The following is a 16,799-nucleotide window of genomic DNA, read 5'->3' as shown; positions in this document are numbered from 1 at the left end:
AACACTCACTAATCCCCTGCCCCTGTTGCTAGAGTCGTGACTTCAACTAACTTTGGCTGCCATCTATTGGAAAGGAATGGTAACTACACTGGGCAGCTCGTTGGCAGTCAAAGGAGGCTTCAATAATATATGCCATTTAGCATATGCCTTTATCCAAAGCAAACTGGGTACGTGGTAGTGGAAACAGATCATAGAAACAGGATTACAAAAATACATATGTTACATATACTATTAAAATGGCACATCACTCAGACAGTTAGTGAATACACAGCACGCAGCACAGTAAACAATCAATCAAATTAATTTTACAAAGCCCTTTTTACATCAAAATATTAACCACAGTGGTTATAGAGGGTGCAACACTTCAACACCTCAGGAGCAAATGTCAGTTGGCTTTTCGTAGCTGAGCATTCATAGGTCGAGACAGCAGGTCCGAGAGAGCGAGAGCGAGTCAAAACAGCAGGTCCAGGACAAGGTAGCACATCCGTTGAAACTGGTAAAAAATCTGTGGAAAAACAATTCCACTCCGATTCCCTCTATGGATTGGTCTATCTTTGAATTCACTGTTGAATGGCCTGCTCCTTCTCTCCATTTTCAGAACACCAGCCCGCTCTCCCAAAGTGACCGCCACTCTCTCTCTCTCTTTGGGCACTCAGGAGAGTCCGCTGGTCCTAGAGCCAGGTATAAGTTACAGAAATCATTTTAGGTCATTTCTCTCTCTATATGTCTACATCTGACATAATATAGTACACTTACCATTGGCACATTGGTCAACAATGCCATGTAGAATCTCAGACAGGAAACACCATGTCTTCTCCTTGATGGGTTTCACCACAAACACCCTGGCAGCCATCTTGAACTTTTGCTTGAAACTGAGCACTCCCTCCTTTCTTGTAGCCTTCTGTCTGTCCACTGAATAATTGTGGTCCAAGTCAGCCACTTGGAGTCTTGCCCCTGCTGGCTGAACTTGTTCCTCTTGGGCACGTATTTAGTGTACACTATTTAGTGTACACTCTTGAGTTCAACTGTCTGAACACACTTCGTCACCTACAAAATGAAATATCTAATTTATGTAACTAGAGATAAATAAGTACTTTTCTTTTAGCACCTGGACGCTCCCACCAGTAGTGGCGGCACAGTACCACAGGTGGTGCGTTAATGCCCTCACCCATGGCAGTACCTGAGACGCAGGGAATACATTAGACACCTGGGTCACTGACTTGAATCATCATAATTATATAGTTCTTATTTTACTATAAAATATTTGACAGTACCTCTGGCTTCCGATGGTCACCAGCTGTTTCCTCACACCTATATGACTGCAGTTATTGCACTTTTACTGCAGTTTCAAAACTGCAATCTTTTTTGTAAGGGCTCCTTTGTTTGTGATGTCTCTGTAACGGATGTGAAATGGCTAGCTAGTTAGCGGTGGTGCGCGCTAATAGCCTTTCAATCGGTACTGTTACATCTCCATGGTGATGTGGCAAAACCATTTATTTTCAGGGATGAACTGATGACACCTGCTCGACATTGAACAACTCCTTCAGCTTGCTATCAAAGACTATGTATTTCGGATCTTGCGCACAGTCTTCGATAGTATCTCTTGGCTCACACTGTAATGATTGTGATTCTGAGCTCTCAGGTTCATACAGCGAGTCCTGGTCTTCACTCATCTCACTCTCCGTAGAGACAGGACTTGGTTGTATACTGATGGTCGTAAACGCAATCTAGCTGGGCCCCGAGCTCTTCAGTGATGGTCCCGGTGGACCTCTTCTCCACCGCAGCAGAGGAACACTCTGGCACCCAGGGGTCAGTTTGGCATGCTGTACTAACCGTTCTTTCCTGTTGGTAGAAAGAATTAAGGCATCTATTAGGCTATAGTTATATTCAAGAATCACTGCATATACTGTATATTGTCCATTTTATATACAAAATGGCCTCAGGGATAACAGATTGTGTCTTGAAATAAACAATAGCCTGAGAAATACCATGGATTTGAATGTAACTCATTCAGTGTAGCTAGATGAGGTGGAGGTATCAAAGCGTTCCAAAAACAAATCTCAGTCAAATGTATTACTTGATTATCTGAGGTGGAAGCTAGCTACAGTAGCTACCTAATAACAGGGCTACTGTTTTGCAATTACCTCGCTAACGTTAGTTGCTGGGGAGTGTTGCATAAAACACTTCCGACGCAATTAGCTAGTTACCTTCAACTAGAGTTGCAACAAAGTTGTCCATTGTCTAACGCTAGCCTAGTCAATAACAGTCATGACTCATGATTGGTTAACGTTACCTCACACGGAACCCAAACCGGCTGCGCGCGTGCGCCATCGTGCATAAATGTATTTTGTCCCCCCACACCAAACGCGATGACGACACGCAGGTTAAAATATCAAAACAAACTCTGAACTAATTTCGATGGGTTCATCACACTGTTTAGATTCTATATCACTGATAGGGTGAACATTATTCAGTGACTTAAAAAACATATCTGTGGATTCCTGACAGTACTAGAGCTATACAATTTTCTGTAAAAATTGCTACAGTATTTAGCGATTAATTTTTGGTCATCTGTAATAACACCATCAATGTTTAATTTATGGATAGTGTTATTTTTAGAATGAAATTTCTCAAGTCTAAAGAAATATGATGAATTCTGTTCTCCCTCCTCAATCCATTTTTTCCTATATCTAATAAAGGCTCCTTCTGCTTTTAATCTATATATATTATCCAGTTTATTTTGTAACTCAATTAGTTCCATCTTCTCCCCCGAGAGGCCGGCTGGGGACCTCTGAGAAAGGGAAGTTATCTTAATGATCACCTTTTCCTCCTCAGCTCTTCTGGTCTTAGCAAGATTACTACCATATTTTCTAAGGTATTTGGACACCTCAAATTTAAAGAGCTCCCAGTTCTTGCAATAAGATTTTTCTTCACAAGCCCTTTCCCAAAGGTGTGAGAGCAAATCTTTAACCTCAAATTTAACTATATCATTATTTAATAATGAGCTATTTAGCATCCAATAGGATGCTCTGCCAAGGTTAGTATCAGGGGTAAATATTTTGATATCAATGTAAATGGCCCTATGGTCTGTGAGGGGAGTAGTACAGATATTTATTAGTAACACACTCACTATCAATACATTTGGATATAAGCCAAAACTCTATTCTGGATTGTCTGGAACCTGTTTTGTTACTCCAAGTGAATGATCTGTCGGCCGGAAACCTCTCTCTCCATATATCAGTAAGATCAAACTTTTCCATAAAAAGTATTAAACCCAAATTCTGATTGGTTGGTCTACCTGGGGGCCATCTATCAGTTGAATTATCTATAGTAATGTTAAAGTCCCCTCCTATCAATAATAACGAATTGGGAAATTTAGATGAAATGAAGTATGTGTTTCTCTATAGATTCAAGCAACTCATCATTCTCATGTTTGGTGTTGTACCCATAGAAGTTTACAGTAATGAGCGTAATGTCATTGTAACTGATCACAAGACAAATAAAGTGACCAAAGGGGTCACATTCCGAGTGTAGAATATTACCACCAAAGGTATTTTTCATTGTAGTGACACCATATATATATATATATATATATATAGAATCTAAACAGTGTGATGAACCCATCAAAGTTGAAGAGATTATAGAGTCTATCAAACATCTAAAGGACAATAAATCACCAGGTGTTGATGGAATTACATCAGAATATTACAAATTATTTTCTGAACAAGTAGCTCCCTTCCTATTTGAAGTCTTTTTAGAGAGTATTAAAAACAATGTTCTCCCTCCTACAATGAGTCAGGGGTTAATAACACTGATACATAAGCCTAAAAAAGAAGTTCTGCTCATTGATAACTGGCATCCAATTTGTCTTCTTAATAATGACTATAAGATTTAGCCTTACTACTTGCAAAAAGAATTAAAGAAGTCCTGGATGCAATCATTGATGAAACACAGTCTGTCTTCATGATGAACAGACATATTTCTAACAATGTCAGACTAGTATTACACATACTTGACTACTCAGACCTAATAACTGAGGATAGCTTCACATTATTTTTAGATTTTTATAAAGCATTTGACACAGTAGAGCATCAGTTTCTCTTCCACTCCCTTGAGAGACTTGGCTTTGGGGATTTTTTCTGTAAGGCTATTAAGACACTCTATGCAAATGGTAACAGCTCTATCAAATTGAAATATGGCAGCTCACCTAGATTTGAGTTAAAGGGAGGAATTAGGCAAGGTTGTCCTATCTCCCCGTACTTGTTTTTATTAATCACCCAACTTCTTGCAAATTCTTTAAATAATAGTCCTGTACAAGGTATTTCCATAGCTGGTAAAGAAATTATTATAAGCCAGATGGCTGATGATACTACACTTTTTCTGAAAGACGCTAACCAAATTCCCATATCGATCAATGTGATACAATCCTTTTCAAAAGCGTCTGGTCTATATCTTAACTGTCACGTTCCTGACCTGTTTTCTGTTAGTTTTGTATGTGTTAGTTGGTCAGGACGTGAGTTTTGGTGGGCAGTCTATGTTTTGTGTTTCTATGTTGGTTTAATGGGTGCCTGATATGGTTCTCAATTAGAGGCAGGTGGTTTTCATCTCCTCTGATTGAGAATCATATTAAGGTAGGTGGTGTCACATTGTTTGTTTGTGGGTGGTTGTCTCCTGTGTCAGTGTCTGTATGTTACGCCACACGGGACTGTTTCGGTATCGTTCGTTCGTTCGTTTTGTATGTAGTCTGTTTCCTGTTCATGCGTTCTTCACGTTATATGTAAGTTCGTGTCCAGGTCTGTCTACATCGTTTATTTGTTTTGTAGTTTATCAAGTGTATTTCGTTTCGTCTTCGTCTTGTTTAATAAATCATTATGTCACATAACCACGCTGCATTTTGGTCGAATCACTACTCCTCCTCTTCGTATGAATTCCGGAATTCCGTTACATTAACATTAATAAGTGTTAACTCATAGCTGTCAAAGATTGTGTGACACCTTCATATTATGGTATTCCAGTAAAGAACTTACATATTTAGGCATAACCATTACAAAGGATCAGAAGTCTAGAGGCTTACTAAATTTTAACCCTCTTATTAAAAATACCCAGAAGAAGCTAAATCAATAGCTACAGAGGGACTTATCTTTAAAAAGGTAGAGTCCTAATAACCAAGGCCGAAGGTATCTCTAGACTAACATATGGCACTCTATCTTTATATCTTGACAGTAAAATAAGCAAGGAGATAGACCAGATGCTTTTCAACTTTCTTTGGAGAAACTGTACCCATTACATTAGGAAAACTGTTGTAATGAACACTTATGAGAATGGTGGACTGAATTTTCTGGACTTTACTGCTTTAAATAATACTTTTAAGATCAATTGGAATAAACAATTCCTAAGAAGATGCACATTTGTGGCCTGCTGGAGGTCATTTTGCAGGGCTCTGGCAGTGCACCTCCTTGCACAAAAGTGGAGGTAGCGGTCCTGCTGCTGGGTTGTTGCCCTCCTACGGCCTCCTCCACGTCTCCTGATGTACTGGCCTGTCTCCTGGTAGCGCCTCCATGCTCTGGACACTACGCTGACAGACACAGCAAACCTTTTTGCCACAGCTCGCATTGATGTGCCATCCTGGATGAACTGCACTACCTGAGCCACTTGTGTGGGTTGTAGACTCCGTCTCATGCTACCACTAGAGTGAAAGCACCGCCAGCATTCAAAAGTGACCAAAACATCAGCCAGGAAGCATAGGAACTGAGAAGTGGCCTGTGGTCAGCACCTGCAGAACTATTCCTTTATTGGGGGTGTCTTGCTAATTGTCTATAATTTCCACCTTTTGTCTACTCCATTTGCACAACAGCATGTGAAATTTATTGTCAATCAGTGTTGCTTCCTAAGTGGACAGTTTGATTTCACAGAAGTGTGATTGACTTGGAGTTACATTGTGTTGTTTAAGTGTTCGCTTTATTTTTTTGAGCAGTTTATAACTCTGAACCAATTACATTAATTTGGGGACAGGTCGAAAAGCATTAAACCTTTATGGCAATTTAGCTAGCTAGCTAATTTGTCCTGGGATATAAACATTGAGTTGTTATTTTACCTGAAATGCACAAGGTCCTCTACTCCGCCAATTAATCCACACATAAAACGGTCAACCGAATCGTTTCTATTCATCTCTCCTCCTAGGCATTTTCTTCTCTTGACTTTATATTGTGATTGGCAACTTTCATAAATTAGGTGCATTACCGCCACCGACCTCATTCGTCTTTCAGTCACACAGAGTACCTGTTTCTATAAACCAATGAGGAGATGGGAGAGGCAGGACTTGCAGCGTGATCTGCGTCAGAAATTGAACTGACTTCTATTTTAGCCCTTGGCGCGCGCGAGCAGTGTGGGTGCAATAATTGAATAATATAGATTTCTACATTTATTTTGCAACACTCGCATTTAGTCAGCCTGTCAGGCTCCATTACCCGGGTCGCCTCCTCCGTTCAATTCAGCTTTGGCTTGTCTACGAAGTCAGCTATGTAGATGATGGTCGGTCAGTAACCCTTATACCCTAACCCTCAACATTGAAAATTGAGGGGCAAGCAGAGGGCTTCAAGGTAATGTTGCCACATCGAAAGTGCCCTTCATCGCAAAGTCTTCCTCCGCAAAGTGCTGGCTGCAGATCCTGCTAGCTCCAGCTGGCACATCCTTCCTCTTCAGGACATGGAACCACTTCTTCAAAAGTTGTGGGTCATTGGGCAGCCGATGGTAGCTTTTACCAAGGGATTTTTTTGGAGACAATTCGTACAGTCTGGCACTATACAGTTTGTTTGAATTACTACTTGTTGTTGTCCGCACCTAACCCCACTCTCTTCGATTCCCTCTCCGCACAAACTCAATACCACAGAATTTGCTGATTCCTGCCAGTGACGCACAGGTGTCAGTGGTTACTATGGTAATTTAAAATGGCGCTGACCATAGCTCAAATACACCTTGTCGACGATCAAAATACAAAATATAGAGATGTTGTGTTAAATGCACATGTTTGGTATTAGTGAATTGAATATATCTCTTTTCTAAGATTTACTTCCTAAAGTGTTTATATTCTCCTTTAAAGCATAAACGTTTGTTAGTATCTTTCTCACACTGGCTTTAGCCATGGAGGGATCAGGCCTGCCAAGACAGTTGCCTAGCAACAACTGCCACTATTCACTGGCTTCATATTTCACCTATTCACTTCTTTCAGTTTTCACAAGCAGCAACTGTAGTTTAGACAATAACCACAACTACAGACCACAAAACTGACCAAAACAACACAACTACCGAACACAACTCCTGACCACAAGTATTATTTGCTGTTGTCACTATGACAATGAACACACCCTGAAGCACTGAATGGTCTGTGTTACCACCTTATTAATAGGCTTACAGCGTGCAGTAGGATGCTTTGATCAGTTGACTGACAGGTGAAGGCTACTGTAGAACTTTCCTTGAGTGTGGATGCTTTCCAACGTGTTACAGTTATGTATAATGTATTGTTATAGTTATCGTCCTTGGTGTGGACAGCCCTCAACGCTTAAATTGGTAAATGTCACCCTCTAACATGAAGGTGGTATGAATAAAGCAGTGGTTCTCAACCAGTTTGATTTGACAGAAATAACAACTGCAACATTGACACCCTACTAAAAAGGGATTTAATATTGCCTACTATTTAGTTAAAATTATAATTTTGTAGGGGGGTGGTTGCATGTTTTTTTTTTGTCACTCGGCTTGGCGCAGTGAACATCTGTGCCTCGAATACTCCCTATACAGTACCACTATTTGGGGATTTTTTCTCACGAGTTCCCGAATGCCCAGGGATGCTGTGTTGCCCTTTTTGACAGCAGTTACAGGCCTTATGAAACATTTAGTAGTTTTGTGTGTTATAGCCATCAGGCCTTACGCCATTGAGTAATGTAATGGTTATCATAGGCATTCAGGCCGTTTACTGTGTACTATTCGTCTTACCAAAATAACTGTGTTTTGCTGTGAATCTATGGTTGCGGTAGTAGGATGGTTATTCAGTCCTTCCTCTCTGGTGACAACTTAATTTTGGCAAAGTCTGCAGGATCCCCGATACACACAACCAACATGGATGATCCACAGCCCCAGGCTGTGGTCAATGAAGATGGGCATAATGATAATGTAGTGGCACAGCATCCTCATGCTAGGGCAAATTCTGTGAATTCAGCAGTGATGCCTTGTTTCATGGGGGCCCATGGGTCCCTATGTTTGATAGTAAGGAAGGAGAAGTACATTTTTTACATTTGTTTATTTAACCTTTATTTTACTAGGCATAATGATGATGAATTCTTTAGATGGAGAAGCCAATAGAGAGGTCATGCTGCTCCCAACATGTGAACGAGACACAAGACGTGTCTGAATACCCATACTAGCGTACTACATACTATACGACTACTAATCGTCGCATACTATTTAGCCTGTAAAGTTTAGTAAAAAGTATGCTGTATGCCACGGCTGCAATGCAGTCACAGCTCCTGATTGTCTGTGTAGGTGGGGCGGGGCCGAGTGTGGGTGAATTTGTCCAAATTCAACAGACATGCATCTCATTAACCAGCCTGATAATAGCTAATTTCTAATTGTATTAATTTCTCTAAACTCTGAATAGAATAGGAGTGGAGCTATAGGCCTACCTATACCATAGTAGATCTATACCGTAGAAGACCATATAGACAATCTACCCTATTTAAAAACAGACTGAAGACAGAAACAGATAATTTGGTTCCATTTCAACATATGTATTAGTTAAACCAAAGTGCTGTAACATATCAATTAAATCAAATAGCTTAGTACACACACTAAAAGTTTTCAAATGTTCAAATCAAAAGGCTATTGCACAGAAAAACTTGGGCGCATCGCAAATTCAGAACAGCTGGACAGCAACATAAAAAACGAAAGCACTGATCATTGGGAACGAGATCAGAATGACTGCTAAGACTTGATCCATAAATTAAATAAATTCAATAGGTAACCTAGCCTACAAAACTGAAACAAAAGGCCTGATTCACACGACATCAATACCACAGCAACATCCCCAGTCCCAGGTGTCGACACATTCAGAAATCAAAAGATCATTTAGTTTAAAAGCTCTGACGAAGACCAAGAGAACAAGAAACACTTTGAGAGAAAACAAAAATCCACTTTGGGTAAAAATAAAATAAAAAAATGCTTCTGTTTTCAAAGATGCAGCCTACAATGCAATACTTGTGATAATTTTAAGCAGAACAAAAACTACTTAGCCTACATTTGAACACCACCGCAGAAGCTTTGGGCATCTTCCCAATTAAGTAGCCTAGTTTTGTTGATGGCTAGTTGAAGACTCGCAGTCCACCTCTTCCAATGCATTGTGGAAAAGTGTGCATCGAAATCTACTAGACGAAGAGACAAAATTAGTATAACATCCTGGGATTTAAACCATACTTGATTTTCTAAATGTTGCATACTATTAAACATACTATTTTCGCATACTGAGAATGTGTCATGCGTGATTGCATTTTTCCCCGCTATTCATTGATTTCAGTTGTGCTTCTTCCCCAGGCAATTAGGAGTCACAGCCGCCTCTCCCCCTCCATGGATGAGGCAGCCAGCTGACAAGGCTGCTGTGGTTCCCGCCAATGGTGGAGGTTGGACTATGGCTGGCAAAACAAGCGTCCAGATTCAGTCTTACGGGGTTCCGTGGCCAAGGTTGAAGGCTGATCTTGTCGGGGTACCATGCCGGAGCAGCTGCAGACTTTACTGGCACTAACCAGGATGTCATCGGACCCAGAGACTTTTTTTTTTTTTAAGAAGGGTCAATTCCGAGTCCCTCTGCTCCCGTTGTTCCCCTCCTAGCCCGACCGGGTGGCAAGACCCTCTGGAGCCAACGCTGATGGTTGGACTACTAGATCTTCCATACCATGATCCAGCCACCACCATGCTTGAAAATAAGGAGGCAGTTACTCAGTGTTGTATTGAATTTGCCCCAAACATAAGGCTTTGCATTTAAGCCAAAAAGTGTATTCCTTTGCTGTGTTTTTTGCAGTATTACTTTAGTGCCTTGTTGCATACACTATGTTTGTAAACCAATCTTTTTTTTCCTTAATATTTGTATTATTTTCACTCTGTCATTTAGCTCATTATTGTTGAGTTACTACAATGTTGTTGATCCATCCTCAGTTTTCTCCTATCACAGCCATTGAACTCTGTAGCTGATTTAAATCACCAATGTCTTCATGGTAACATCCCTGAGCAATTTCATTCCTGTCCTGCAGCTCAGTTCAGAAGGACGACTGTATCTTTGTGTCTGGGTGGTTTAAGACATATTCCACAGCATAATTATTAACTTGGCCATGCTTAAAGAGAGATGCAATGTCGGATTTGTTGTTACCAATCTACCCATCTGTTTTACTCACGAGTTCACAATTTTTAATTGCATGTAGAGTGCCCAGTGGGTGGATGCTGTGTTGCCCTTTTTGACAGCCGTTACAGGCCTTAACATTGAGTAACTTTGTGTGTTATTGTCATGTTTTGTCTTTGATTTTCATGTCTTGTCCCTGTGCTTCCCTCTGCTGGTCTTATTAGGTTCTTTCCCTCTTTCTATTCCTCTCTCTCCTCCTCCCTCTCTCCCTCCCCCGCTCTCTCTCTCTATCGTTCCGTTCCTGCTCCCAGCTGTTTCTCTTTCTCCTAACGACCTCATTTACTCTTTCACACCTGTCCCCTATTTTGCCCTCTGATTTGAGTCCCTATTTCTCCCTCTGTTTTCCGCTTCTGTCTTTGTCGGATTCTTGTTTGAGGTTAGCTGCTCTGTGTCCTTGTTCCGCCCTGTTGTGTTTTTGCATTTGTCAGAAGCTGCGTGTGAGCAGGTGTCTATGTCAGCTACGGTCTGTGCCTTCCTGAAGCGACCTGCAGTCTGTGGTCGCGTCTCCAGTCGTTCCTCTCTACTGACAAGAGGTTTTCAGTTTCCTGTTTTGGATTACCTTTGATAATATCCAGGAACATCATTGTTTGTTTAAGACTGGAATAAAGACTCTGTTTCTATTACGTCGCTTTTGGGTCCTCCTTCATCAGCATAACAGTTATAGCCGTCAGGCCTTACTATACATTAAATAATCTAATGATGTGTTATCATAGTTGTTCTGGCCATTTTGTGTGTACTATTCATCTTACCAAAAACATTTTTTTTTCTTCTTGTACCCCCTTTTTCTCCCCAATTTCGTGATATCCAATTGCAATCCAACTATGATCTTGTGTCATCGCTGCAACTCCCCAATGGGCTCAGGAGAGGCAAATGTCAAGTCATGCGTCCCCCGAAACATGACCCACCAAACCGTGCTTCTTAACACCCGCCTGCTTGAGGAAACATCGTTCAACTGACGATCGAAGTTAGCCTGCAGACGCCTGGCCCACCACAAGGAGTCACTAGAGCGCGACTCTAGCGTAAACCCCCCCGGCCAAACCCTCCCCTAACCTGGACGATGCTGGGCCAATTGTGCGCCGTCCTATGGGACTCCCGGCCATGGCCGGTTGTGACACAGCCTGGGATAGAACCCGGGTCTGTAGTGACGCCTCAAGCACTGTGATGCAGTGCATTGGACCGTTGCACCACTCGGAAGGCCCCCAAAATAACTGTGAATTATGGTTGCATGCTAGCCAGTAATGAGGAGGGAGGTGATAGCAGGCTCTGTGTACCACAGTCTTTCATATGTGAAGCAGTTTGTTGCATCATATTGCTTAGTTTATCATTTGTGTCAACTTTGAATGAAATCTAAGCCACAGATTGTTAACTCCTTAATTTTATAGTTGGCCTTTATAGACACAGACCCGAAGACATTCAAGCAGCACTTTGAGAGTAAGCATCCCAGTACTGGTTGATGTGCTGGCCTAAGTGGACCTACTGCCGGGGTAAGAGTCTTCCATCATTCACACACAGTAGACAGTGTAAACCACCATGCTGTCAACAAAATGCTGTCCTCAATGCTTAAATTGTATTGTGTTTGGCTCAATCTGTGGAAATGCTGTGATAAATCATCGTCTTAAATGTTGTGATTTTAAGACAGACGATGACCACAATTTGAATGCTGCAACTGAGATGGAATAACATTGAGGGACACACACTGACACCGAGTATGACTGGACATGAGCTGGATATTTGTGACAACGACCATGTGATCTACTTGTTGTGTATGTTTATCTTATTTATTTAGCCTTTATTTAACTAGGCAAGTCAGTTAAAGGCTGCAATCCCGTTAACGGGATCGATATGACAACAGCCAGTGAAAGTGCAGGCCGCCAAATTCAAACAACAGAAATCTCATTATTTAAATTCCTCGAGCATACAAGTATTTCACACCATTTTAAAGATACACTTCTTGTTAATCCCACCAGTGTCCGATTTCAAAAAGGCTTTACAGCGAAAGCACCACAAACGATTATGTTAGGTCACCAACAAATCACAGAAAAACAGTCATTTTTCCAGCCAAAGACAGGAGTCACAAAAAGCAGAAATAGAGATAAAATGAATCACTAACCTTTGATGATCTTCATCAGATGACACTCATAGGACTTCATGTTACACAATACATATATGTTTTGTTCGATAAAGTTCATATTTATATCCAAAAACCTCAGTTTACATTGGCGCCATGTTCAGAAATGCCTCCAGAATATCCGGAGAAATTGCAGAGAGCCACATCAAATAACAGAAATACTCATCATAAACTTTGATGAAAGATACATGTTTTACATAGAATTAAAGATAAACTTGTTCTTAATGCAACCGCTGTGTCAGACTTCAAAAAAGCTTTACGGAAAAAGCACAATATTCAATAATCTGAGAACAGCGTTCAGCCACAAAAGCAAGCCATACAGTTACCCGCTAAATGGTCGAGTCAACAAAAAGTCATAAATAGCATTATAAATCCTCACTTACCTTTGCTGATCTTTGTCGGAATGCACTCCCAGGACTCCCACAATAAATTTTTGTTTTGTTCGGTAATGTATATCATTTATGTCCAAATAGCTACTTTTGTTAGCGCGTTTGGTAAACAAATCCAAAGTCACGAAGCGCGTTCACTAAAAGCAGACGAAATGTCAAAAAGTTCCGTAACAGTCAGTAGAAATATGTCAAACGATGTATTGAATCAATCTTTAGGATGTTTTTAACATAAATCTTCAATAATGTTCCAACCGGAGAATTCCTTTGTCTTCAGAAATGCGATAGAACAGAGCTCGCTCTCAAATGAACGCGCATGGTCAGCTCATGGCAGACCTTACTCATTCCCCTCTCCTTCGGCCCCACTTCACAGTAAAAGCATCAGACAAGGTTCTAAAGACTGTTGACATCTAGTGGAAGCCGTATGAAGTGCAAACTGATCCATATCCCACTGTGTATTCGATAGGCGATGAGTTGAAAACCTACAAACCTCAGATTTCCCACTTCCTGGTTGGATTTTTTTCTCAGGTTTTTGCCTGCCATATGAGTTCTGTTATACTCAGACATCATTCAAACAGTTTTAGAAACTTCGGAGTGTTTTCTATCAAATACTAATAATAATATGCATATATTAGTAACTGGGACTGAGGAGCAGGTAGTTTACTCTGGGCACCTCTGGGATCCTTTTCATCCAAGCTACTCAATACTGCCCCTGCAGCCATAAGAAGTTAAGAACAAATTCTTATTTACAATAAGAAGAAGACAGTGGCCTCCATCATTCTTAAATGGAAGAAGTTTGGAACCACCAAGACTCCTAGAGCTGGCCGCCTGGCCAAACTGAGCAATCAGGGGAGAAGGGCCTTGGTCAGGGAGGTGACCAAGAACCCGATGGTCTCTCTGACAGAGCTCCAGAGTTCCTCTGTGGAGATGGTTGTCCTTCTGGAAGGTTCTCCCATCTCTGTTGTACTCCACCAATCAGGCCTTTGTGGTAGAGTGGCCAGACAGAAGCCACTCCTCAGTAAAAGGCACATGACAGCCCCCTTGGAGTCTGCCAAAAGGCGCCTAAGGGAGACTCAGACCATAAGAAACAAGAATCTGTGGTCTGATGAAACCAACATTGAACTCTTTGGCCGGAATGCCAAGCGTCACTCACGTCTGGAGTAAACCTGGCACCATCCCTACGGTGTAGCATGGTGGTGGCAGCATCATGCTGTGGGGATGTTTTTCAGCGGCATGGACTGGGAGACTACTCAGGATCGAGGGAAAGAAGAACGGAGCAAAGTATAGAGAGATACTTGATAATAACCTGCTCCAGATTGTCCAGGACCTCAGACTGGGGCGAAGGTTCACCTTCCAACAGGACAACAATCCTAAGCACACAGCCAAGACAACACAGAGGTGGCTTTGGGACCAGTATCTGAATGTCCTTGAGTGGCCTAGCCAGAGCTCGGACTTGAACCCGATCGAACATCTCTGGAGAGACCTGAAAATAGCTGTGCAGCAACGCTCCCCATCCAACCTGGCAGAGCTTGAGGATCTGCAGAAAAGAAGGTGTCAAGCTTGTATTGTTATACCCAAGAAGCCTCAAGGCTGTAATCGTTACCAAAGGTGCTTCAACAAAGTACTGAGGAAAGGGTCTGAATACTTATGTAAATGTGATACTTAATTTATGATTTTTTTTGCTTTGTCATTATGGGGTATTGTGTGTAGATTGATGAGGGGGAAAAACAAACAATTGAATCCATTTTAGAATGAGGCTGTAACAAAATGTGGAAAAGTAAAGGGCTGAATACTTTCCGAATTTACTGTATGTGTAACTGATGCACGCACACGTTAATGTTTTTAAATGTATGTAAATTGTAGTCTTTTTTTGTCTGGCTTTTTCATTATGTGTCAGACCCCAATAAGACTAGCTGTCGCCATTGGCGTTGTGTAACGGGGATCCTAATAAATATTTTTTTTATCCAAAACACTCAAACTGAAATCATATGTGTACATTATACAATCAACTAGTGAGAGAGCCTCAAATATCACATGTATTTGTATATACAGTATTTACTGTACACATGGTTGACAGTTGAGCCTCCCACAATGCAGGTGATGGCTGCAGGATTAAGTTGGTGAAGAGCAACTGCAAAACCTTGCAGTCGACTACAGTCAAAACTTCATGACCTTTGAACACATGATTTTTGTACAGGTAATGCAGTCGACATGTAAATCTGACCATTTTTGCCCCAGAATGCAACCCACTTTGAAAGGTGGTGACCAATGACGGTCAACAACTTGACAAAAGAGAACGCGGCCTTTGGCTACCGAAATGTTGACTTATTTTATTCTAATAAAAGTTTCCCAATGGTTAGGTTGTTATGAATGCACTGATATAAGTGTGTAACCTGTACAAGTGTGCTGTGAAAATGGAAATCTGTTTTTTGCAAATCCCTCTCCGTCTGAGACACCCTCAGAGAGTGGGGTCACGGCCAGGGATCAGCCATTATTGATGGTGATCCTGGCGCAATTAGGTTTAAGAGCCATGCTCAAGGGCAGTTCGACAGATTTTCCATCTAGTCTGCTAGTGAATTGAAACTAGCAAACTGTTGTTTATTGTGCCAAAGATCTAGCCGCTAGCCTAACTGCCGCCCTATAAGGATAACAGACGCTATCATGGCACAGATACAAAGACGAGTCCTCTATCTGTTGTTCTCGTGCTTTTCTGCCCTCTCATTGGCTAGATCTCTCCTCCTCTGCCTGCATTCCATCTTTGAGGACATGCATTTCCATTGTGAGCGCGGTCACTTGACTATCTTGTCAATATAATAGACAATCAAGAAAAAAGTTGCATACCCTGCTCTGACCTTAAATGCATCAACCAATGTTTGAGTGCTCGTCATCGTCCTCAACTGACAGATTGCTATAACGTAATGTGATTAGCTGATACATAAAATACATATCCAGGCATTGTAAGATTTGGCAGGCGTCAACAACACATGGTCAACGCATGGGCAAAGAAACGCGTCCAATATGCTGTGTGCAGTGAACAACCAAACAATAAAAAAATCTGCGCTACACCAAAACAAACAAAAACGTCACAAAATTCCGGCACAATATTTGCGTGAACTGTTTCGACTGGGAAGCATGCGATAGCCTTAATACTTTAGCTAATGGGGTGTTCCCATTTTGAACCATCTCATGCGTCTGAAGGTACAAATTCCGCCTTCCCGGAGAGCAAATCAAGAGCACCTATAGGCCTACCACTGGCCAATTAGATAGCTCAGATAATCGTGTGCGATTTAAGTTTCCCAATCAGCTGGAAGACGGTGTGCCTTTTCGTTCAGTCAGCGGATGGAGGAAGAGCTGAGAGAGAAACTAACCATCAGTTCAGTAAAATAAAAACGCGAATTATTTCAATTTATGCCTCACATGTAATACAACAAATTATATATTACCAGTGCAATCATATAATCATATACCTCACGTTTTGAAATATTATGTAATAATGGTCTGAGAACAACATTGGCAGGGCAATTCAATAATAGCCAATATGCAGTGATAATGTATTGAGCCTATAGCCTACTGAACAAACCTAGATCATTGCTACATAACTGTTTTTAATAGGTTAACGTTGCAATAGGCTTATGCTTTTTAAGACGTTTTTTTTATTTTTTTTATTTCAGCTGTAGATCTTGGCCTGCATTTTGACTAACGGCTCAGAAATGGTTAGTGACCACTGGGCCACATTATATAGGCAAACTGCCTATGCCTACTGTATATTTACGTTAATATATTGGTAACCCATAATGCAATGTCTCATCGATGCACCAATAGGAGAAGAGTACTCGAGCCCGTTGTT

The 16,799-nt window shown here is 41.2% G+C and overlaps 1 long non-coding RNA gene across 3 annotated transcripts; it reads right to left on the bottom strand.

The window, feature by feature from the left end:
- Positions 1-128: 128 nt before the first annotated feature.
- LOC129863829 (uncharacterized) lies at positions 129-2,342 on the bottom strand. Of its 3 annotated transcripts, none has more exons than XR_008761023.1 (3): positions 2,294-2,342; positions 757-1,842; positions 129-671 (listed from the first exon to the last, which is right to left on the bottom strand). It is a non-coding gene; the product is annotated as an uncharacterized LOC129863829 (long non-coding RNA). The 3 variants fall into 3 exon arrangements; XR_008761022.1 differs by having other exon boundaries at positions 2,208-2,298; XR_008761021.1 differs by lacking the exon at positions 2,294-2,342 and adding an exon at positions 2,145-2,287.
- Positions 2,343-16,799: the final 14,457 nt, after the last annotated feature.

This window comes from Salvelinus fontinalis, chromosome 10, assembly GCF_029448725.1.
Source record: "Salvelinus fontinalis isolate EN_2023a chromosome 10, ASM2944872v1, whole genome shotgun sequence".
In the NCBI taxonomy this organism is placed as follows: Eukaryota; Metazoa; Chordata; class Actinopteri; order Salmoniformes; family Salmonidae; genus Salvelinus; species Salvelinus fontinalis.
The sequence above is the reverse complement of the archived record's forward strand: the minus strand, read 5'-3'. Positions and strand labels throughout refer to the sequence as shown.